Source organism: Cervus elaphus, chromosome 15 (genome assembly GCF_910594005.1).
Source record: "Cervus elaphus chromosome 15, mCerEla1.1, whole genome shotgun sequence".
In the NCBI taxonomy this organism is placed as follows: domain Eukaryota; kingdom Metazoa; phylum Chordata; class Mammalia; order Artiodactyla; family Cervidae; genus Cervus; species Cervus elaphus.
The window spans coordinates 55,338,222-55,362,632 of record NC_057829.1 but is presented as its reverse complement, the minus strand read 5'-3'; the positions used below and the strand labels follow the sequence as shown (position 1 = coordinate 55,362,632).

The following is a 24,411-nucleotide window of genomic DNA, read 5'->3' as shown; positions in this document are numbered from 1 at the left end:
ACAAACTGAGAATCCAAGATGTTAGATGGAGTGCTAAATTCACCAAAATGAGAGGAGGTATAGTTGGTTGACCCTTATTTCTACACAGAAACCAACATCATTTTATCCACTTAACTGTTTTCTTATTTTACTTTTGCCCCAGTATTTCCTGCTGCTAAATTCATGTTACTGGGAACCACACGTTGACATTTCCATTCCTTTGCACAAAACCAATCATGGCTGCTTACTATTGGTAACACTAGGAAAAAATGTTTCTTATTCTGCATTTCTAGGTCTTCTGAAACACCCATCCTTTCTGCCATATTTAAATCATCTTTCCCCTTTACTCTCTACTCTCTGTTCTCTTATTCTGTACTGACTTTTTCGGAGTGTGCAAGACGTTTAGAAATCATTGGCTGTATGAATAAATTGTCAAGATAGGTATTGATAAAAACCTTAATTAAGATGTTTCATGAGGCATTTTTTGAAGGAAAACCCTATAGAGCTTAATATGTTACTAACTTAATATGCTAGGGGAAAACTGTGATAGCACAAAATCTGTTGTCTAGTAATTATTTGAGTGTTTTTTCTTTCCATGTAACAGCCCTGGACAAAAGGCCAACAGATGCTTCTCTACCTCCAAACAGCTTTCTTTTCCTTTTTTGCTATCTACCTCTTAAGGGTTCACAGGTAGGCTTTTCATAATAGGATCAAAGACTGGTTTGTTCACTTCCAACCATCTTGTCTCTTCATCCTCATTCCTACATTTTTGATCTTCTCAGTTTCAGCTCACATATTCTGTAGTTCTACATATTCTTTCTCTCTGCTCGTATACAGTATTTGGAATTCTACATTTATTGTTCTAGTTAGTCTTGTCACATTGGTTCTTCATCAGTAATTCTTGAATAATAAAAACATTTAGCATTTTTAAAAATTTATTATTTTTAACTGAAGGATAATTGCTTTACAGAATTCTGTTGTTTTCTGTCAAACATCAACAAGAATCAGCCATAGGTATACATATGTCCCCTCCCTCTGGAATCTTCCTCCCATCTCCTTCCCCATCCCACCCTTCTAGATTGTTACAGAGCCCCTGTCCATTTAGCATATTTTTATACCAAATATACCTGATGATTCTTCTCAGTGGGACCGATTATCAGTCATTTTAGGATGACTTTTTTTCTGTTTTAACTATGAAATGTTTATTTTGCTGATCATAATTTTATTTAGTTCTATATGCTCATTATAGAAAATCAGGAAAAACAGCTAAAACTAAAAATGAAACCAAAATAAATAAAAACTCCTCTCATTATCCTTGTACCCAATGATGAACATTGTTTTGTTATATACCTTCCCAGTTTTAAATTTTTTCTGCTTGTTCAGATAACAGGGTGACTAAGAAATAAATGTGTACTCACATCACTTTTCCCCATTTCCACCAATAGAAAAGAGAATTGGTTTCCCTTTTACCTCCTCCCAACCATTGTGAAAACCGAGAACTTTAGGGCTTAATTCCCTTTATGTGAGGATTCAATGGGTCCCTGAAGAGTCTAAGAGGAAAGAGTCAGAAGCAAAGAGCCAGGGGAATTTTAGTGCTTCCCCCTAAACTAGAGAGCAGTGAAGAAAGATCTCTAGACTGAAAAATAGTTATCAGGTTGCAAATATGTGTCAGTGTGCAGGACCACTGTAAGAAATATCCCTGAAGTTTCCAGAAGCAGAGAGATAAATGAGAGAAAGACAAATGGTAAGGACCACACTTGATAGGAATATCCTGTAGCTGAGGAGCCCTGAAAAAATGATAATTATTGTGGATTAATAACTTGATCCCTACATCTATATTCTGTAACTATTAAATCCAATATTATTTTTAAGTTCCTTGAGGTAGACTGAGGCCCTAATAATGACAGTGAGTGAGTAGGGGATTGAAGGACATTAAAGTAATTAAAGAAATCTAGGAATGCATCATTTCCTATAGCCTGATGTGAGGTCTAAAATTCTTTCTCTGTATGTCTCTCTTTGTCTTTCTCTGTCTCCTCTCTAACACATGGGCACATGCAGTGTCCATGTACATAAAACAAATTTAAATTCATAATTTACCAACTTTAACTTGCTTTTAAAAAAATTAAACATAATGATCATTTCCTAGTTCCAAGTATTCCCAAACATGGTATTTTATGGCTGCATGATTTTCCACCATCTATGTAGCTGTTGCATACTTTATCAGTTCCCTTAATGGTGGTGGAACATGGTTGTTTCTAGATTCCCCTAATCTAAAAGTGCTTTAGCGACTAACTAGCATGGTGCTATTGCTATTTAGTCACTAAGTTGTGTCTGATTCTTTGAGACTCCATGAAATTTAGCCTGTCAGACTTCTCTGTCCATGGGATTTCCCAGGCAAGAATACTGAAGTGGGTTGCAGATGCAGGGTTGAAGCAGCATCTCCTGCTTGGCAGCAGATTCTTTACCACTGAGCCACCTGAGAATAGTTTTCACATAACCTTTGGTGTACAGCTCTCATTGATTCTTCAGAATACATGTGTTTCTGAAAGTGGGATTACTAAATTAAAGGGAACATTCTCTTTTAGACTTTTTGATACCTAATTCCAAATCACCCTCCAGAATACCTGTAATAACATATCACACAACAATCTGAGAGAGTGCCATATTTCCCTCATTTGAGAAGGGATTGAAGATTTGAACCATGTCACTTCTGAAAGAACCACATCTGGTATACCCTGACAAATTCTAACTAACTAGTATTGTGCTAGAGTAATGGATACAATAATGCTGCTGATGTTTTCTGAGCTTTTGAGAAAGTAGAATGTAATGGATTCTGAACACTGCCTAACAAAATTGATGTTGATTTCTGGGGGAAAAAATTTAGAATAGATGCATTATTGGAAAGCTCATGACTGCTTGAAAATTCATTTGGCTTTACAGATTTACTTGAAAAAATTGAATCACAGTAGCACACAGCCAATTTAATGACATTTTCACCCCCTAATAGAAATCAGTTTAATTAGGTGCTGTGGTACTGAATGTATCTATTTAAAGAATGTCCTTTAATCTTCTTCCTGGATTTGGAAATCCTGATAAGTGTTGTTTTAAGATATTCTTGAATCATTCAGGGTGTTAGGCAATGACTCATTAATAAGATTGTCTGTATCTTAGACAAGTCAGACATTGGGACTGATTGGTCCCCAAAAAATAACATCATGAGTAAAAACTGTGTGGGTAATATAAAAGTAATTAATTGGCTGACTATGATGATTCATTGATTATCTTTAAAAAGCTATATTAAAATATCAAAATCTCATCTTGCATATCATTGTGAGGAACTTGAAAATGAAACCCTGGTATATGACCCATTCGAAGATGTGGACATATGCCAACTACCAAAATATCTTTAGCTTACTCAGGTCCAGATGGGATCAGTGATAACTACTGGAAGGAAAATCATGATCATGTTTTTCTACTGAAAGACAGAAGTTTTGAGAAAGATGATTCTGGGTACATAATAGAAAAGTTGCTGCCTCCACCTGAAGAATATTTGGCATTTATCTCTCAGTTTCCAGCTTTTGAAAGGTCTGAGTCTTAGCAAGAATTCAGCTAAGAAAAATTACTGAAAGTGATCCACTAAACGGGACAGCTCATTATCTTATAGGTTGTTCTAGATAATTGTTATGACCATTTTTATGGCGATTTATGGACTCCAAGAGTCCATGGAAAAAAATGAGATCATGTTTTCAAGTCTTCCATGAGGTGAAAACTTGAACAGATACATTTTAATCTTAAAAGGCAAGATGAGGGAGATTCTAGGAAGGCAGTAGAGGAAGTATAGTTGAAGTAACTTACCAATCCCCATAGATAGAACTAGATAGCAAAACTAAAAGCGTATGGATAACAAAAATAGCACTCTTTCTAACCCCAAAGTACAAGTTTGTGGCAAAAGAATCTGCCAACTTCTAGAACTTCCCAGTGCCATAATTTCTGAAGGAGGAAACATAAATGGAGTAACTAAAAGATGGAGTGACCTAAAGAATATAGGGAGCTTCAGTGGTGGCTCCGTGGTAAAGAATATACCTGCAATGTAGGAGACGCAAGTTCGATCCCTGGAGAAGGAAATGGCAACCCGCTCCAGTATTCTTGCCTAGGAAATCTCATGGACAGAGGATCCTGGTGGGCTGTCGTCCATGGGGTCACAAAAGTTGGACACAACTTAGCTACTAACCCACCACCACCACCAAAGAATATAGAATCTCAACCTAGGCACTCCCTGAAAAGCATGGGAGGCCAACTTGAGAACAACATCTAAAGCTGAGAATGGTTTTGACCACTTCAAAAGTAGAGACACATGAGGGACTCACAGCAAAGTCTAAAGAAATTGAGCAGTGTAGGCTCTGTGAACTTTGATACTGAGCAGGACTCCCTTCCAAGAGAGGGTTCAACCGTGAAGAGAAATTAGTGGGAGTGGAATAAAAATTGAATAGGGTATGGGCGATGGAGACAAAAGACTGAGAAGATCAAGATAAAAATTGAGAGGGAAACAGAGCTAGAAAGCTTCAGAAAGCAAGTCACCAAATTCTTGCACACTATGTGAAAACAATAGAGGACACAGGGGACTTGTTAAATTAGAAAAAAAAAATGATCCTTAATTATGCCTTCTGAAAGTCCAAGAAAACTAGCTGCAAATAGAATTGACCAGCATCTACTGTACTAGGAACAAATCCCACACAAAATTGCTATAGAAAAGAATATAGAGCAAAATAGCATCCTTATAGATAATCAAAGCATACCAGATAGGCATCCCATAAGAAAATTTAAACCGTAATTTACTGTTTCAAAACCAAAATATAAATATATGATTTAAAGGGCAGTATATATAAGAATTAGAAAAACTTAGAAATGGGAAGACAGAACTAAAAGAAGGATTAGAAATAATTTTAGAAATTAAGACTGGACTAAAAAATACAGTGGAGAAAGATGAATCAACACAGTAAATAATGTCTTAATATAAATAAAAAGGAAATGAGGTGAAAAGAATCAAGAGAAAATAATCAATACTGAAGACAGACAAAGAAAAGCCAACATGTAAGTAATATGCATTCCTGAGGAAAATGCCAAAGCAAGGGGGATAATATGAAAAACTATAATTCAAGAAAGCATTTCTGAATTAAAAATGAAATATCTTTAACTATAATTTGAAAGAGTACACTGTGTACCTATGAATATCAACCTAGAACAATCAACAGAAGGGTACTTTTTAGTGTCAACCCTAAAAATAAAGTATTTGGTTATCTAGGCAAAAATAGTAAATACTAGGTTATCTTCAAACTATTAGCCAGTAGTACCAATGCTGAGAAAAATTGAAGGCAGGAGGAGAAGAGGGCCACAGAGGATGAGATGGTTGGATGGCATCACCAATTCAATGGATGAACTTGGTCAAACTCCAGGAGATGGTAAGGGACAGGGAAGCCTTGAGTGCTGTGGTCCATGGGGTCACAAAGAGTCAGACACAACTCGGTGACTGAACAATAACAAAAACTTTATACCAGAGAAACTTGGCTTAATATATAGGAAAGGACTTTATATCCAGCAAAGCTGACTTGCAAGTATAGAATAGCACATGTGTTTTTGGCATACAAGAAGTAGCATGCTCTTGCCATGTTCCCTGTCTGAGGAATTAAATAGCAAACTTCAGAAAATCCACATGTAGAGCGATACATCAATATGACTGGTGGTGAGCACCAAATATACATGTACTTATAGAATTAAGTTATAATTCTATAACTAATAGAATTAATTAATTCCAGTAGTCATGTATGGATGAAGAAGGCAGAGCACTGAAGAACTGATGCCTTCAAATTGTGGTGTTGCAGAAGACTCCTGAGAGTTCCTTGGACAGCAAGGAGATCAAACCAGTCAATCCTAAAGGAAATCAACCCTAAAATATTCATTGGAAGGACCAATGCTGAAGCTGAAACTCCAATATTCTGGCCACTGATATGAAGAACTGTCTCAACGGAAAAGACCCTAATGCTGAGAAAAACTGAGGGCAAGAGGAGAAAGGGGCACCAGAGGATGAGATGGTTTGATGGCATCACTGACTCAATGGACATGAATCTGAGCAAACTCCAGGAGATAGTAAAGGACAAGGAAGTCTGGCATGCTGCAGTCCATAGGACTGCAAAGAGTTAGATATGACTTAGTGACTGAACAACAATGAATAGAATTAATAGTGAATGTAAATAAAAGGGAGAAAATATAGTATGTAATGGCTATATGCCCTTGTATGCAAATATGCTATGCAAAAAGACACACACACACACACACACACACACACACAAATAAGGGAAATGGAAACAATCAAAAAATTTTCTTAATTGTTTTCAGTTACCATAATTGGTGGTAATAGAATTGGTGTTATGTACATAATTAGAAGTAAAGTAAATGGGCAATTATGAGACTATTCTATTGTTGCCACTGTAGCTGAGAAGCAGAACTCTTGGTAAAAAGTATGGTGTTTTAGATGTGACAAAGGAGAGATTAAGGAAAAAGGTGGTATACCAACTAAGTTAACCCTTATTTACATTTTTAATTTCAGAACACACACTCTTTTATACACACACACACACACACACACATATATGACTTTTTTCTCTCTGGAATGCTCTTCCTCCAGCTATATGCTTGGTTACCTCGCACGCTTATTTCAAACCTTGGTATAAATATTACCTAATCAATGAAGCTAATCCTAACTCTTCCCTGTGGGCAATATGACCCACAGTCTAGTCTCCCTTATCTTGCTCTACTTTTTATTTTCTCTGTAGCATATCTCCTTTTCTAACATACTATGCAATTTATAAACTTATTATGTATATTACATATTGCTTGTCTCCATTGCTAGAACATGAGTTTCTGTAGCACAGAAATATTTCTCTGTAGTTCAGTGATGTAGCTCAAACATCTAGAATACTTAGAAGGTGCTCAAGTGTTGGATATGTTGGATGAATTGTTGAATTTCATTATACTACTAATAACTAAAAGTTTGTTTTGTTTGGATTACCTTCACTAATACAGATACTATCCTGACTCACATAGTAAAGAAAACCATTTTCAAACTCAGTTGAAAGCTGTTGGAGATACTTTCACTGGATTGCAATTTATATGCTTTCGTCTAAATCCAGGGAGAACTAGGCTATGTAGACGCTCATTCAGTGCCATAGGGTATAATTGAAAGAAGTAGTCAAGTGAGTAAAATGAACTCTCACATTTTAGATTCTTACTAGCAAAGGCTTAAAGCAAACTTTGTGAAATAAAAACAAGTTACAGGCATACTTCATTTTATTGTTCTTTACAGATATTTCATTTTTTTTCAAACTGAAAGTTTGCAGTAACTCTACAAAGAACAAGTCTATCACTGCCATTTTTCCAACAGCATTATTTTTCGATTAAGGTATTGTACATTATTCTTTTTTTTAGACATAATGCTATTACATACTTAGTAGGCTACAGTATAGTCGAAACATAACTTTTATAGGCACGGGGAAATAAAAAAATTCATGACTTACATTACTGCAATACTCACTTTATTGTAGTAGTCTGGATCGAACCTGCAATTTCTCCAAGTCATGCGTTAAAGAACATAAAAAAATCTTGTAGAACAGTGAGAATAAATATAGTTCTCTACTCTATACTGTTTCTAGGAATTGTCTTTTAAAGCTGATCCCTCAAGGACTCTTTTTTGTAAAACATCAAAATGTACTATTTGAAATCAGTATTACAGACTAAAATGCTCTAGTTTTGTAATCTATCTAGACAATAGATTGTTTTGTAAAGCATATTCCCAGGAGAAAGATAATGTATGCACTTGAATCAACAAAGGGATTTTAATATAGTGTTGAAATCTAGACTTTTAAAAATAAAAATGTAAAAGATGTTCTCCATTCCCCATTTTAAAAATTTAGTTTTCTCATGTATGCATATTGTACATTTTTTTTTTGCTTTTCTTTTATTTATTTATTTATTTATTTTTTTGTCATACATTGACATGAATCAGCCATAGATTTACACGTATTCCCCATCCCGATCCCCCCTCCCACCTCCCTCTCCACCCAATTCCTCTGGGTCTTCCCAGTGCACCAGGCCCGAGCACTTGTCTCATGCATCCCACCTGGGCTGGTGATCTGTTTCACCATAGATAGTATACATGCTGTTCTTTTGAAATATCCCACCCTCACATTCTCTCACAGAGTTCAAAAGTCTGTTCTGTATTTCTGTGTCTCTTTTTCCGTTTTGCATATAGGGTTATCGTTACCATCTTTCTAAATTCCGTCAGGATGGCTGCATATTGTACATTTTTTAAATGACATTTGTCATTTTAAATGCAGGGGACACCAACACCAAAGGCTCTGCGTCACATTATCTTTCATCTATCCTTCCAGACATACTCTCTACCCTGCCTCACCCCTACCTGTGCAGCACTCTGGCCATATGGACTATATCAACATATCCATATCCCTCTAGTTTCTGTTTTGTTTCAGCCAGTAGGAAGCTCTGGTAGGATATCAGAATGAGGTAGAGAAGTGAAGGAGTGAAGTGAGTGCATGTAATTCTATTGGCTGTTTCTCTGAAAGGTTGTCTTGATTTGGCTGCCTTCAAAGCCACTGTCTCTTGGTCAGTGCTCCTCCCAAAGGTTATAACTCTTCCAAAATAGCCTATGTGAAACTGCATTTTATTGGTTAAATTCTGCATGTCTTTGTTATTTGCCTTGCATTTCTAGCAAAGTTGACCATAGTTTCATATTCCTGTTCCTTTGTTCATTCTTCTGTAGGGTTATTCAGTTGTAGAGTTTCCCTACAAATTCAGAGTAACAATTCTTTTTTGTCATATACATTGCAAATAACATTTTTGGTCTTTGACTCACCTTTTGAGTTTATTCATCGTTGGTTCTTTGTAATAAATACGATTTTAATTTTAATATAGTAAAGTTACCAATCTTTTATTTGTGGTTTGTTCTTTTTTGTGTGTTTTACTTAAAGGCTTCCTTTCTATCCTTGTGTAAAAGATAGTTTCCTATGTTTTCCTTCTAAAATTATTAAAATTTTGTTTTTGACATTTGGGACTTTATTTATTCAAACTCCTCCAAAGTCTACAGAAATAGCAATAAAATAAATAAAACTCACCTCATTGTTTTCCCTAGCATCATTTTGAATTTATCTACTATATTTAAGTTCCTTTTTAAATTATATTAATGAAATTTATGAGAGGTACCTTTAGAAAGCCTTAATTTTAATCTGCCACTTACCTGTTATGTATATTTCAGTTGCATAATCATTATTAACCTTATATTTATTCATCTATAAAACTGGAGTAATTATAAACTGTCTCACTAGACTAAAAATTAAATTAATGTGATTATACTTTAAATATGAAAATTATAAACATATTTTAATTAATATTCTTTATTTATTTTTCTATCGAGGTTCCCTGTTAAAAATACTGACTGGCATTAGTTTTCTATTCATTCATTAAACTAATACACACTGATCAGCTAACATTAGCCAATTTCACTCATAAAAATCTCTACTTTCTTCCTCAGAGTAAATTTTAGAGCCAGCTTAGGTGAAAGAAGAAAAGCAACAGTTATCATTCTACTTTGAAATTGCTATAAATGAAAGATCTATTTTGTGTCTCTGTAAAATTCAACATCACCAGATGGCCAACATTGAAATCAGATTGAAATATTCTTTATTTATTTTTCTATCGAGGTTCCCTGTTAAAAATACTGACTGGCATTAGTTTTCTATTCATTCATTAAACTAATACACACTGATCAGCTAACATTAGCCAATTTCACTCATAAAAATCTCTACTTTCTTCCTCAGAGTAAATTTTAGAGCCAGCTTAGGTGAAAGAAGAAAAGCAACAGTTATCATTCTACTTTGAAATTGCTATAAATGAAAGATCTATTTTGTGTCTCTGTAAAATTCAACATCACCAGATGGCCAACATTGAAATCAGATTGATTATATTCTTTGCAGCCAAAGATGGAGAAGCACTATACAGTCAGCAAAAACAAGACTGGAAGCTGACTGTGGCTCCGATCATGAACTTCTTATTGCCAAATTCAGACTTAAATGGAAGAAAGTAGGGAAAACCACTAGACCATTCAGGTATGACCTAAATCAAATCCCTTATGATTATACAGTGGAAGTATAGAGAAATAGATTTAAGGGAATAGATCTGATAGACAGAGTGTCTGAAGAACTGTGGATGGAGGTTCATGACATTGTATAGGAGACAGGGATCAAAACCATCCCCAAGAAAAGAAATGCAAAAAAGCAAAATGGCTGTCAAGGAAGCCTTACAAATAGCTGTGAAAAGAAGAGAAGTGAAAAGCAAAGGAGAAAAGGAAAGATATATCCATTTGAATACAGAGTTCCAAAGAATAGCCAGGTGAATTAAGAATGCCTTCCTCAGTGATCAGTGCAAAGAAATAGAGGAAAACAATAGAATGGGAAAGACTAGAGATCTCTTCAAGAAAATTAGAGATACCAAGGGATCATTTCATGCAAAGATGGGCTCAGGAAAGCCCATCTTTATTGGTATGGACCTAACAGAAGCAGAAGATATTAAGAAGAGGTGGCAAGAATACACAGAAGAACTATACAAAAAGATCTTCATGACCCAGATAATCATGATGGTGTGATCACTCACTTAGAGCCAGACATCCTGGAATGTGGACTCAAGTGGGCCTTGGGAGGCATCACTACAAACAAAGCTAGTGGAGGTGATGGAATTCTAGTTGAGCTATTTCAAATCCTAAAAGATGCTGTAAAAGTGCTGCACTCAATATGCCAGCAGAATTGGAAAACTCAGCAGTGGCCACAGGACTGGAAAAGGTCAGTTTTCATTCCAGTCCCAAAGAAAGGCAATCCCAAAGAATGCTCAAACTATTGCACAATTGCACTCATCTCACACGCTAGTAAAGTAATGCTCAAAATTCTTCAAGCCAGGTTTCAGCAATATGTGAACTGTGAACTTCCAGATGTTCAAGCTGGTTTTAGAAAAGGCAGAGAAACCAGAGATTAAATTGCCAACATCTGTTGGATCATCAAAAAAGCAAGAGAGTTCAGAAAAGCATCTATTTTTGCTTTATTGACTATGCCAAAGCCTTTGACAGTGTGGGTCACAATGAAGTGTAGAAAATTCTTACAGAGATGGGAATACCAGACCACCTGACCTGCCTCTTGAGAAATCAGTATGCAAGTCAGGAAGCAACAGTTAGAACTGGACATGGAACAACAGACTGGTTCCAAACAGGAAAAGGAGTACATCAAGGCTGTATATTGTCATCCTGCTTATTTCACTTATATGCAGAGTACATCATGAGAAACGCTGGACTGGATGAACACAAGCTGGAATCAAGATTACCGGGAGAAATATAAATAACCTCAGATAAGCAGATGACACCACCCTTATGGCAGAAAGTGAAGAAGAACTAAAGAGCCTCGTGATGAAAGTGAAAGAGGAGAGTGAAAAAGTTGGCTTAAAGCTCAACATTCAGAAAACTAAGATCATGGCATCTGGTCCTATCACTTCATGCCAAATAGATGGGGAAACAGTAAAAACAGGGGCTGACTTTATTTGGGGGGACTCCAAAATCAGATGGTGACTGCATCCATGAAATTAAAAGACATTTGCTCCTTGGCAGAAAAGTTATGACCAACCCAGACAACATATTAAAAAACAGAGACATTACTTTGCCAACAAAGGTCCATCTAGTCAAGACTATGGTTTTTCCAGTAGTCATTTATGGACGTGAGAGTTGGACTACAAAGAAGGCTGAGTGCCGAAGAATTGATGCTTTTGAACTGTGGGGTTGGAGAAGACTGTTGAGAGTCCCTTGGACTGCAAGGAGATCCAACCAGTCCATCCTAAAGGAAATCAGTCCTGGGTGTTCACTGGAAGGACTGATGTTGAAGCTGAAACTCCAATACTTTGGCCACCTCATGCTAGAGCTGACTCATTTGAAAAGACCCTGATGCTGGGAAAGATTGAGGGCAGAAGAAGAAGGGGACGACAGAGGATGAGATGGTTGGATGGCATCACCGACTCAATAGAGATGAGTTTGAGTAAACTCTGGGAATTGGTGATGGACAGGGAGACCTGTAGTGCTGTGGTCCTTGGGGTCGCGAAGAGTCGGACACGACTGAGCGACTGAATTGAACTTAACTGAACTGAATTTATTATCCACATGTTTTTAATTGCTTTTAGTTTTTACCTAGATGCCTGTTTAATCAACTACATGACTTTATCCATTATCTAGCTCACCACCAATCATCATGTAAGACTTGTGGGCATAGTCAGTGTGCTGCCACTTTGAAAACTAAAAGGTCAACTCTAGTGGGTAAGATGCTGGAAATATCTGGATTTTAAGCAACATCAGCCAGCTATTTTGACTACCATGTCAATTGATTCATATTGACTGAGAAGCAATTTTATGAACTCTGTGGGGAGTATGTGTTGCTATAACTGAAAACCTCAGCTCCCAAGTGGCTTACTGGGGTCATTCAACTTTAATGAGAAAGTATAGGAATCATTGTGTTCACATTGTTACCATGGTGACCAATTCTGCTAAATAGAAATCCTGGAAAATGCCCATCATAAGGTTGTATGTTGTTTAAAAGGCATGAGTAGTAAAACATATGTTTATATCATAGATTTGGTCTCACTGGGGATTGAGTTATGTTCCTCATGGTGGCCAGATGTTTTGTATCACTCTCCTCTTTTCAAAAAGTAAAAAGTCTGCTATACAGGCATTCTTGTTTATGAATATATGTTTCCACAGATTGTTTTGAGCAGAGGTAGTTTCTGGTGGGTCTTCCTAGGTGGCTCAGTGGTAAAGAATCCACCTGCTAATCCAGGAGACCAGAAGACACTGGTTTGATCCCTGGGTCAGGTAGATCCCATAGACGAGGAAATGGCAACCCATTCCAGTATTCTTCCCTGGAAATATCCCATGGACAGAAGAGCCTGGTAGGCTACAGTCCATGAAAGTACAAAGAGTCAGACCCAATGAGCACGCATGCTAACTAATGGTTTCTGGTGAGTCCCAGAAAACCTGCTAGACAAATTCTAAAAGAGCTATAACACTTCCCCAGAGTATTTTAAATTAGTTTCATGTTGTATTTTGTGTTGAGGGAAAAAAAAAAATCTCTGAAACATACCAACCAAATCTTTGAAAAATGATTACATATATAAAATCTATCATCTTAAAACATTTCTTTTATTTTTATTGAGACATAATTGACATATAAAATTGTGTGAATTTAAGGTGTACGACATGTTGATTTGATACCTTTAAATACTGCAATATGAATACCACCATAGCATTAACTAATATCTTTCTCATGTTGCATAGTTATTTGTTTTTTGTTAAGAGACCTTTTAAGATCTAGTCTCTTAAAACCATTGAGGTGTATAATACAATATTGTTAACTATAATCACTAGATTAGAGAGAGCTCCAGAACTTACTCATCCCCTAACTGGAAGTTTGCACCTTTTAATGAACATCTCCCCAAACTGAGTAATCCACAACCCCTGATAACCACTATTCTACTCTCTGCTTCTAGAAGTTTGGCACTTTTAGGTTACACGTATATATGCTATCATAGCGTATTTATTGTTCTCTCTGATTTATCTCACTTAGCATAATGCTTTCGAAATCTCTGTTATCAGAAATAGAATTTCTTTCTCGTGGCTGAATAATATTTCATTTTATAGGAAAATAGATACAGAAGCTATACATAGGTGTATACATAGATATATCTTCTTTGTTCATCCATTAATGGAGATTTAGGTTGTTTCCACATCTTGGTTATTGTGAATAATGCTGCTGTGAGACTGCAGATATATTTTCAATATCCCAATTTCATTTCCTTTGGATATATACTCATAAGTGGGATTGCCAGTCAACTGGCATTAATAGTTCCATTTTAAGTATTTTAAGGAACTTTCATTCTTTTCTCCATAGTGGCTGAACCAATTTATATTTATGTATATAGTGCACAATTCTCCACATTCTCACTTGTTAAATCTTGTCTTCTTGATTATAGTCAATCTAATGGGTATTAGGTGATATCTTATTGTGGTTTTTTTGCATTTATCTGATGATTAGTGATACTGAGAATCTTATCTATGTACCTGTTGTCCACTTGTATGTATTCTTTAGAAAGATTTCTATTCATTCTTCTATCCATTTTAATTGATTATTATTACTAAATTGTATGAGTTCTTTATATATTTTGGATATTAATCCTTTATCCAGTATATGGTTTATGGATATTTTCTTCCATCCAAAGGTTACCTTTTCATTGGTTGGTTGGTTGTGTTGCTGTGCAGAAGATTTAGAATTTGTTTATTTTTATTTTGTTACTGTGATTTTGGCATCATATCCAAAAAAAATCAGTGCCAACAGCAACATGAAGGTTTTTCCCTATGCTTTCTTCTAGGGTTTTTACAATTTCAGATATTTTGTTGAAGTCTCTAATCAATTTTGAACTAATTTTTGTGACTAATGTAATATAGGAGTCCAATTTCACTTTTCTGCATATGACTATCCAGTTTTTTTAATACCACTTATTGAAGAGACTATTCTTCCCCCATTGAGTATTCTTGGCTCTGTTGTTAACTATTAGTTGATCATATACATAGGCGATTTTTTAATCTCTATTTTGTTCCATTTTTTACAGTTCTATTTTTATGCCAAGTTAGTACTGTTTTAATTGCTATAGCTTTTTACTATAGTTTGAAATCAGAAAGTTTAATGCTTCCAGCTTTGTTCTTCTTTCTCAAGATTGCTTTGGCTGTTTGGGATCTTCTCTTCAGCTCAGTTCAGTCCAATCACTCAGTCATGTCTGACTCTTTGAGACCCCATGGACTGCAGCACGCCAGGCCTCCCTGTCCATCACCAACTCCCAGAGTTCACCCAAACTCATGTCCATTGAGTTGGTGATGACATCTAAACCTCTCATCCTCTGTCATCCCCTTCTCTTGCCTTCAATCTTTCCCAGCATCAGGGACTTTTCAAAGGAGACAGCTCTTCACATCAGGTGGCCAAAGTTTTGGAGTTTCAGCTTCAACATCAGTCCTTCTAGTGAACCCTTCCAGTGAACGCTCAGGACTGATCTCCTTTAGGATGGACTGGTTGGATCTCCTTGCAGTCCAAGGGACTCTCAAGAGTCTTCTCCAACACTACAGTTCAAAAGCATCAATTCTTCAGTTCTCAGCTTTCTTTATAGTCCAACTCTCATATCCATACCTGACTACTGGAAAAACCATAGCCTTGACTAGGTGGACCTTTGTTGGTAAAGTAATGTCTCTGCTTTTTAATATGCTGTCTAGGTTGGTCATAGCTTTTCTGCCAAGGAGCAAACGTCTTTTAATTTCATGGCTGCAGTCACCATCTGCAATGATTTTGGAGCCCCACAAAATAAAGTCAGCCCCTGTTTTTACTGTTTCCCCACCTATTTGGCATGAAGTGATGGGACCAGCTGCCATGATCTTAGTTTTCTGAATGTTGTGCTTTGAGCCAACTTTTTTACCCTTGTCCTTTACTTTCATCAAGAGGCTCTTAGGTTCTTCTTCATTTTCTGCCATAAGGATGGTGTCATCTGCATATCTAAGGTTATTTATATTTCTCCTGGCAGTCTTGATTCCAGCTTGTGTTCATCCAGTCCAGTGTTTTTCATGATGTACTCTGCATATAAGTTAAACAAGCAGGGTGATAATATACAAAGGGATCTTTTGTGATTCTATTCAAATTAAAAAATTTTTTTTCTATTTCTGTAAAAATGTCACTGGAATGCTGAAAGAGATTGCATTGAAACTATGGATGGCTTTGAGTAAAATACTCTTTAGTAACACTAATTCTTCCTATCCATATACAAGAGCTATTTTTCAATTTGTTTATATCTTCTTTAATTTCTTTCATCAAAATCTTGTAGTTTTCATTATATAGGTCTTCTACTTCTTTTTTTTTTTATTAAATTCAATTTTTTTTTCCATTTATTTTTATTAGTTGGAGGCTAATTACTTCACAACATTGCAGTGGGTTTTGTCATACATTGACATGAATCAGCCATGGAGTTACATGTATTCCCCATCCCGATCCCCCTTCCCACCTCCCTCTCCACCCGATTCTACTTCTTTGGTTAAATTTATTTATGACTCTTTTATTGGTTTTGATGCTACTATGAATGGCATTGTTTTTCATTTCTTTTTAAGATATTTGATTATTAGCATATAGAAATGCAACTGATTTCTGTATATTGATTTATATTCTGCAACTATACTGAACTTGTTAATTAGTTTGAACAGTTTTTTGTTTGAGTCTTTAGTCTTTTGTATATATAAGGTTGTATTATCTGTAAAAAATCATAATCTTACTTTTTACTTGACAATTTGGATGCCTTTTATTTATTTATCTGTCCTTGGTTGCTCTGATGGGAACTTCCTGAACTATGTTGAATAAGAGTGCTGAGAGTGGGCATCTGTGTCTTGTTCCCAATTTTGAGTAAAAATTTCAGCCTTTCACAGTTCAGTATGATGTTAGCTGTGGCCTTTGTTATGCATGGGCTTCCCTGAGAGCTCAGCTGGTAAAGAATGCAGCTGCAGTGCAGGAGACCCTGGTTTAATTTTCCTGGGTTGGGAGGATTCACCTGAGAAAGGATAGGTTAGTCACTCCAGTATTCTTGGGCTTCCCTGGTGGCTCAGCCAGTAAAGACTCCACCCACAATGTGGGAGACCTGGGTTCAATCCCTGTATTGGGAAGATCCCCTGGAGAAAGGAAAGACTACCCACTTCAGTATTTTGGTCTGGAGAATTCACAGTCCATGGGGTCACAAACAGTTGGACACAACTGAGTGACTTTCACTTTTGTTATATATGGTCTTTTTGGGGGGTAGATTGCATATCTCCACTTTACTTAATTGTTCTTCTGGAATTTTATCTTGTTCCTTTATTTGGGACATATTCCTCCTGCATCTCATTTTGTCTAACTTTCTGTGATTATGATTTCCATTCTGCAGGCTGCAAGGTTGTAGTTCTTGCTTCTGCTGTCTGCCAGCTGGTGGATGAGGCTAAGAAGCTTGTGCAGGCTTCTTGGTTGGAGGAACTGGTTCCTGCCCACTGGTGGGTAGAGCTGGGTTTTGTCCTTCTAGGAGGCAGGGCCATATCAAGGGGCATGTCTAGAGGGCTATGGGCTCAGTAAGACTTTAAGCAGCCTGTCTGCTTATGGTTGGGGCTGTGTTTCAGTCCTGTTGATTGGCCTGAGGCATCCCAGCACTGGAGACTACAGGCTGTTGAGTGGTGCCAAGTGTTGGTAAGAAAATGGCAGCCTTCAAGAGGCCAACGAGGACTCCCCAGAACTGTTGCCACCAGTGTCTTTGTCCCTGCAGTGAGCCACAGCCATCCCGTGCATCTGTAAGAGACCCTCCATTACTACCAGGCCGTCTGGCCCAGTCTCTTTTAGGTCACTGCTTTTTTCCCTGAGTCCTGGTGTGTGAAACCTTGTGTGTGCCATCCAAGAGTAGAGTTTGTTTCCCCTAGCTCTGCGGAATTACTGTGGTCAAACCCCACTTGTCTTCAAAGCCATATTCTCTGAGGGATCCTTCTCCTGTCACCAGACCTCCAGGCTGGGGAGCCTGATATTGGGCTCAGAACTTTCCCTCCTGTGGGAGATCCTCTGTGGTATCATTATTTTCCAGTTTGTAGGTCACCCACCTGGCATGTATGAGATTTGATTTTATGGTGGTTGTGCCCCCTCCTAGCGTATCACTGTGGCTTCTTTTTGTCTTTGGATGTAGGGTATCTCAGGTTGATGGAGGCTTCACTCTCTGGAGTATGGCAGGGTTCAGGGAAGGACAACTCATATAATTTGAAGTCAAATGCCAACATTTTATCAGTCAAAGGAAATCATAGGTTATGTGCAGTTTCAAGTAAGCTGGGAAATACAATCTTACTCTATGATCAGAAGGAGTAAAATCTGAAGTACTACATGGACAATACTAGCAGTTGGAGAGATATCAAGACTCAAGCCAGGATTCCTACTACTATACTTACCATTCTGCCTGATGGTTTAAGTCAAAATGCCAGAGACAAGGAAGGATATTTGGATATCTAATAAGAAAAAAACAGTGAATTCATAGGATATAGCAATCACAAATATTCTTGCATCTAACAATACAGCTTCAAAATATAGGAAGCAAAAATTGACAGAATTAAAAAGAGAAATAGATAAACCCATTATCATAGTTGGAGGATTTAATAGTCCTCTCTCAGAAATTGACAGATTAACTAGGCAGAAAGAGAGTGAAAACACAGATCTGGAAAATACTGTCAATTAGCATCATCTAACTGATATTTACAGTACAATACACACAGCAAATGCAAAATAGACACATTCTTTTAAAGTGCACATGGAATTTCAACAAGATGTATCATTTGGGGACCATAAAAGAACTCAATAAAGTTTTTAACGAAATTTTTCACATATATCTTCTTATCATAATAGAACTAAATTAGATGCCACTAATAATAAGTTATCCAGAAACTTCAGTCTTTTTCCTGACTTTTTCTTTTCTGCTAATTAAAACCTGTGAGGAGTATGTTAGCTATTTATTGCTGTATGACAAATTACTCAAATTTAGCACCTTAAAAGAAGAAGAAATTGTTTTCTTACCATTTTTGAGCAGCTGGAAGCCATTTAACTGGGTGATTCTGGCTCACGGTCTCTCATGAGGTTTCAGTCAAGATGTGGACCATTGTAGTCATTGATAGTCTTGACTGTGTTGTGCTTAATCTCTCAGTCGTGTCTGACTCTTTGCAACCCATGAACTGTAGCCCACCAGGTGGCTCTGTCCATGGGAAATTCTCCAGGCAAGAATACTGGAATAGGTTGCCATGCCCTCCTCCAGGGGATCTTTCCAACTCAGAGATCGAACCCAGGTCTCCTACATTGCAGGTGGGTTCTTTACCATCTGAGCCACCAGGGAAAGGCTTGACAGGGCTGGAGAATCAGTTTGCAAACTCACTCACATGGCAAGTGGCAAGAGGCCTCAGTTCCTTGCCACATAGGCTTCTCCATAGGGCTGCTTGTGGAATGGTGATTGGGTTCCCCAGAGCAAAAATCTGAGAGAGCGATAAAACAACTAAGATGGAAACTGCCGCGTCTTTTATAACCTAATTATCAGATGGTAAAGCATCTGCCAACAATGCGGGAGACCCAGGTTCAATCCCTGGTTCGGGAAGAGCCCCTGGAGAAGGAAATGGCAACCCACTCCAGTATTCTTGCCTGGAAAATCCCATGGACGGAGGAGCCTGGTAGGCTACAGTTCATGGGGTCACAATGAGTCGGACACAACTGAACAACTTTACTTTCACTTTCACGCACTATTTTATTGGTCATGTAGAACAGCCCTTGGCACAATGTAGGAATGCTTTATAAAGATGCAAGTACTGATAGGTGACATTCATTGGCCACAGCCCAGAAGGCTGGCTACTACAAGAAGCTTTTAAAAAGCATTTAAGCCCTGGTTCAACCTCAGATCTATTAACTCAGAGTCTTTGGGGATTGGGCACTTGTTTTATTTTTTCTCTTAAGCTCCCAAAATGCTTCTCAATGTACAGTGTTCAGGAATATTACATAGTAGAGGAAATCCATTCAATATCATCAAGTAATATCTGTGCATCAAGATCTGGTTAAACTTAATGGAACTCCAATCCTAAAAGGCAGAAAAGGAGTCATAAAAGGGACATAGGTTTTTATAAATCAATTAATCAAACAGAAATTCAATCTGTAGATCAAAATTTTTGAAACATATTAATGTAAATTTCCATAACACCACTGAATATTTGCAAACTTTGCAAGCAGCTATACCTTTAAAGTTCTCTGGATTATTTCAATGAGCAACCAAGTCTGGGAACCAAATCTTTACATGATACTCACCACTGGAGCTTACTTTATTTCTACATAGTTTGTTGTTAGGCTTTCCAGGTGGTGCTAGTGGTAAAGAACCTGCCTGCCAATGCAGGAGACATAAGAGACATGAGTTGAATCCCTGGGTCAGAAAGATCTCCTGGAGGAGGGCATGGCAACCCACTGCAGTATTCTTGCCTGGACAATCCCATGGACAGGGGAGCCTGGTGGGCTATAGTCCATGGGGTTGCAAAGAGTCAGACATGACTGAAGTGACTTAGCACGCATGAGGTTTGTGGTTGGGGAGGCTCTTGGGCTCACTCAGACTTTATGAAAGGATGGTTTCGTTTAACTGGCCATCCGGAGAAATACTAAAGCTGGGGGTGGAAGAAGCCAGCTTCAGCTCTGGGAGGAAGAGACGGTATTCCATGTTCCAGGGCAGTTTTTCAAAGTTGCACACAGGTTTTCATGACTTTAAAGCCCCAGGTAGATAAGAGGAGGTTTGCAATCATGTTCATCTTTGAAAATATTCCCTTAGATCCAGACCACAGAAGCACTAGGCTGATGGAAGTCATTTGGTTGAAAAGTATTCTCAATTGCAAGATCTTTATGTTTGAAATTTCCCCATCTTAGTTATCTCTGTATTTAGAATCTACATAGAATGTGAACATCATTTTCAAGAATGAATTCACAGTTTTATGACTAGGAAAAAGCCTTTAAAAATATCCTTCTGTTTTATTTCAGATGAACCCAGAAAACACACTCAAAGGAAAAAATATGAGCTAGTATTTGACTCTGTCATCTTTTTCTGATCATATTTGTTACTTACAAATTAGGCTTAGAAATGGATATCATTTACAGGGATTCAAGGACTGCAGAAGTGGCAGCATTTTATATTAGGAAGAGCATGTATTTTAGTATCAGAAGACCTAGATTTGGCTCTTTTGATAACTCCCGGTATAAAAATGGACACTATCTTCATCTCCCTGGACCTCAGTTTCTAATTTTAAACAGCCAGAATTTAAACTTCCACATTTTAAGAGTTATCTTTCATCTCTGTTATTTAAAGTTTGTGATTTGAATCTGCTGTTCTTAAAGGATTGTGGGTAACTTGACAGGGTGAGATTCAGCTTAAAGAGAGAAACCTTCACAAATGAAAAAAAAAAAAAAAGCCTTGGAGCAGTAGGAAGCACTTTTCTGGATATAGCTTGTGATCCCCATGTTTTTCCCTAATGACTCAGTTGACAAAGAGTTCACCTGCAATATGGGAAATCTGGATTTGATCCCTGGGTTGGGAAGATCCCCTGGAGGAGGGCATGGTAACTTACTCCAGTATTCTTGCCTGGAGAATCCCCATGGACAGAGAGCCTGGTGGCCCACAGTCACTGAGGTCAGAAAGAGTCAGACACGACTGAGCAACTAAGCACATGAGCACACACACACCATGTTCTTACAACTAGCCTTTCTGGAGTACACATGGTGATGGGGACTGTCTGCATGTCGAAAAGCAAATGTTTTTGGTAACATTTACTGGAATATAACTGGCTCCTAAGAGCTGGCTAAAATATGACTGATAAGAAAGTCAAGTGTCCTCTAAACAAACCCTGAATATAAACATTTGAATTTATTTTTAAAGGATAAGTGAAACTAATGAGAGTGATTATTTGCATTACAAAAGCATTTGCTGTTGTTGTGAAATAATTCTTTTTAGGAATGCTGATAACACTAAGAAGTGATTTACCTTTTACAAGCTTCATATATGATTTTGTATAGTTTCCAAATTATGATTAAATTTTAAGAGCATATCTATTATGAGAAATGAGGTATGCCTATATCTCTAAGGCGTTTATGAGCCCAGCCTGTGGATTTGTAGCTTTCCTTTGGGCATAGAGTTTTAAGAAAGCTAAACATAACACCTATATAAGGGTCTTCCAAGTCAGAAGACTTAATCAGTCCTAGAGGATTTGCTGACTATCCAAAGAAAATTTCAATTCCAGTGCTGCAGTTCAGATACATCAGTAACCTGATATGCTGGAATTCACAAAGATTAACATCTGGATTCTTCAAATTGAGATGTTAGAGATCAGCTATTGAAATGAAGAAATGGGGGTCCCAGGCTATTTGGTGTAGATTTCTACCATTTTAGAGTAGACTTATAATAGTAAAAGGTGTTGTTTTTCTGGCTCATGAATTAGAAAGAGATGGTTTAGTGGAATGCCTGAATCAATTCGATATATCCAGAGATTGTATGTTATAGCATACATCCCCACTTTCACTTCTTCCTTCAACAATGGAGGTTGCTGTTTTCCTAAGCTATTTTGCTATTTTGTAATTTGCTCCCTAAGCCCTGACTTAGTGTGGGCTATAGATGAGTGATGTGGGATTTAAGGTGACAAGAGATAATAGACCTTCACTTCTCTAAAATAAAGACCCTGTACAAGGCTGTGGGGAAAACTGTCACTTTTTTTTAGAAGATGAGGTGGACCAAAAGAAAAAAATGTTTCAGATTTCCTTATGCTGAACCTCAAAATGATGATGTTTCCCCTAAATGTTAGTTCCTTTTTTTTTTTTTTAACTTTTTTTAAATTGAAGTATAATTGCTTAACAATGTTGTATTAGGCTTTCCTCATAGCTCAGTCAGTAAAGAATCTGCCTGCAATGCAGACCTGTGTTCAATTTCTGGGTTGGGAAGATCCCCTGGAGAAGGTAATGGCAACCCACTCTACTATTCTTGCTTGGAGAATCCCATGGACGGAGGAGCTGGGCAGGCTACAGTCTGTGGGGTAGCAAGAGTCTGACACAACTGAGCGACTAAGCACATTAGTTTCTACAGTACAGCAAAGTGAATCAGCTATATGTATACATATATCCCTTCCCGCTTGAACCTCCTCCCACACCCCTTCATCTCACCCCCAGGTCATCACAGAGTGCTGAGCTGAGCTCCCTGTGCTATACAATAGCTTTTCCACTAGCCACCTATTTTATACATGGCAGGGTATATACGTCAATCCTACTCTCACAATTCATCTCATCCTCCCCGTTCCCCTCTGCTCCATGATGTTTTTTTTGAAAAAATTATACACATTTCTCTCCTTTTACGTAAAAACACAATTTAATCTTTTCTTGATACCTCCAAGACATCAATACACATGAAGGTGACTTTTCTGTGCAGTGATCAGCTTCTTTCTCCCACTTTCCCTTTCTTTTAATCCTTCAATATCATGCTGATATTTATTCTTCTTTCAATTTGTCCATCTTTAATTGTTTTCTCCATTATTGTTATTATTGTTATTTTGCAGTTTTCTCTTTTTAATATGATAGTAAAAAAAAAAAAAAAGCCAACTCAGGAAGCACAGTTTGTAGGGGAAAGATGATCAACTGAACTTCAACAACAACAACAAAACCTCTTTATATGTTTATATCTGGAAGGAAATACATCTTAACGTAGTAGGAGTTTTCTCTGGATTGCTAGAGTGATTTAAATTTTATTTTCTTCTTCTAAGTAATTTTCCCAAGTTTCTGCAATGACCATGTACTTACTTTATAATTTAAAAAATTATTGATGTCATGTTCAGTATGCTTTATTGATTTTGAATCTAAGTTCTGTCAGTACAAGGTAGATGTCATCTTGGTTAAATTACCACTAAATGAACACCTCTCTGAGCAGCAGTTTATTTATTGTAGAATACCTCTCCCATAGAACTGGGAGAATTAAATAAACTAAGTTGAGTGCCTAGCACACAGAATGATTAAAAAAATATAAGTCCATTTTCAAGAATTTTGTGGTCATTGAGGGAAAAAGATTTAAGGAACCAAATTACCTAGGTGGAAACTATAGACTTGGTGAAAATGACAATTATTTTAGCACTCAGAGTCAATTTCTGCCAAAGTGTGCATTTCATACTGTTTCCAGAAAACTTGATTTATGAATAAATGGGTGTAACATACCCCACTGAATTGTCATATTTTAGAGTTGGGGACTTCAGAAACCATTCAGCCTAATACTTTTACAGTTGAAAATATTAAGAGGAAGTTTTATCTAAGTCTTATAGTATAATATTAATAGCTTCAACTGCAAAACACTCTCCGAGAGTAGATATTCATATAGTTTTTGGCAATCTACTTGGAATTAGTTGTTATCATCTTAACAGTATTTTTTCTGAGCCCCTGGGCCTCAGGGTAGTGACTGGAATGGAGAAGAGACAGGGAGAGAAAAACCAGAAGAGAGGAAAAAAAGTGCTTGAGAAAGGATATGCCAAGGCATCAACCCTTAACAGTGAGTCCAGAGTGATAACATTTATCTTTAGCTAAAAATATACTTGGAGAAGGAAAAACTATTCCCTGCAATTTTATAAACTGTATAACTAAGCAAAACAGATATTTCCTCACTGACATGCTGGGGTTTCCATATTTCAGAAGAATTTGCATGCCATCTATCGTGTCAGAGATG

The 24,411-nt window shown here is 37.1% G+C and overlaps 1 long non-coding RNA gene and 1 other non-coding gene across 2 annotated transcripts in view; one reads left to right on the top strand and one right to left on the bottom strand.

The window, feature by feature from the left end:
- The window catches only part of LOC122708985, a 172,480-nt gene that overhangs the window by 103,692 nt on the left and 44,377 nt on the right, over window positions 1-24,411 (top strand). The window lies entirely within an intron of this gene.
- Window positions 13,079-13,139, bottom strand: LOC122709740. The gene has a single exon (XR_006345707.1). It is a non-coding gene; the product is annotated as a U7 small nuclear RNA (small nuclear RNA).